This window comes from Procambarus clarkii, unplaced genomic scaffold (assembly GCF_040958095.1).
Source record: "Procambarus clarkii isolate CNS0578487 unplaced genomic scaffold, FALCON_Pclarkii_2.0 HiC_scaffold_1821, whole genome shotgun sequence".
In the NCBI taxonomy this organism is placed as follows: domain Eukaryota; kingdom Metazoa; phylum Arthropoda; class Malacostraca; order Decapoda; family Cambaridae; genus Procambarus; species Procambarus clarkii.
The window spans coordinates 20,001-21,686 of record NW_027190845.1 but is presented as its reverse complement, the minus strand read 5'-3'; positions in this window follow the sequence as shown (position 1 = coordinate 21,686).

The window sequence follows — 1,686 nt, the reverse complement described above, 5'->3', positions numbered from 1 at the left end:
TCTTACATTCATCATATTCTTACCTTATTCTTACATTCGTCATATTCTTACCTTATTCTTACTTTCATCCTATTCTTACTTAGACTTACCATTCTTATCTTACAACAGGCAGCATACTGTGATGTCTTACGACAGGCAGTATACTATGATATCTTAAAACAGGCAGCATACTTTGATAACTTTAAACAGGCAGCATACTGTGATAACTTAAAACAGGCAGCATACTGTGATAACTTAAAACAGGCAGCATACTGTGATAACTTAAAACAGGCAGCATACTGTGATAACTTAAAACAGGCAGCATACTGTGATAACTTAAAACAGGCAGCATACTGTGATAACTTAAAACAGGCAGCATACTGTGATAACTTAAAACAGGCAGCATACTCTGATATCTTACAACAGGCAGAATACTGATAACTTTTAACAGGCAGCATACTGTGATAACTTAAAACAGGCAGCATACTATGATATCTTACAACAGGCAGCATATTGTGATATCTTACAACAGGCAGCATACTGTGATAACTTACAACAGGCAGCATACTGTGATAACTTAAAAAAGGCAGCATACTGTGATAACTTTAAAAAGGCAGCATACTGTGATATCTTACAACAGGCAGCATACTGTGATAACTTAAAAAAGGCAGCATACTGTGATATCTTACAACAGTGAAAGACAAGCTGCATGCTTTAGAAAACTAGAAGAAAAGCTTCCAAATTATAATGAATAAAAGCAAGAAAAGAACAGAGTGAATAAATGAAGAGGAAATGAAGACTCCAGCAAGAGAGTGAATGAAGACCTTAAGAGAAGAATATGCTTTTATGGAAGACAAACAAGAGAATGTTTAGCGTAGAGAATGGTGGGAGGGGTGGGATGGTAGTGTGGTGGGAGGGATGGTAGTGTGGTGGGAGGGGTGGGATGGTAGTGTGGTGGGAGGGGTGGATGGTAGTGTGGTGGGAGGGATGGTAGTGTGGTGGGAGGGGTGGGATGGTAGTGTGGTGGGAGGGGTGGGATGGTAGTGTGGTGGGAGGGATGGTAGTGTGGTGGGAGGGGTGGATGGTAGTGTGGTGGGAGGGATGGTAGTGTGGTGGGAGGGGTGGGATGGTAGTGTGGTGGGAGGGGTGTGGTGGGAGGGGTGGGATGGTAGTGTGGTGGGTGGGATGGTAGTGTGGTGGGAGGGGTGGGATGGTAGTGTGGTGGGAGGGATGGTAGTGTGGTGGGAGGGAGGGATGGTAGTGTGGTGGGAGGGAGGGATGGTAGTGTGGTGGGAGGGATGGTAGTGTGGTGGGAGGGATGGTAGTGTGGTGGGAGGGATGGTAGTGTGGTGGGAGGGATGGTAGTGTGCTGGGAGGGAGGGATGGTAGTGTGGTGGGAGGGAGGGATGGTAGTGTGGTGGGAGGGGTGGGATGGTAGTGTGGTGGGAGGGATGGTAGTGTGGTGGGAGGGATGGTAGTGTGGTGGGAGGGAGGGATGGTAGTGTGGTGGGAGGGATGGTAGTGTGGTGGGAGGGATGGTAGTGTGGTGGGAGGGATGGTAGTGTGGTGGGAGGGAGGGATGGTAGTGTGGTGGGAGGGAGGGAAGTGTGGTGGGAGGGAGGGATAGTAGTGTGGTGGGAGGGGTGGTAGTGTGGTGGGAGGGATGGTAGTGTGGTGGGAGGGATGGTAGTGTGGTGGGAGGGATGG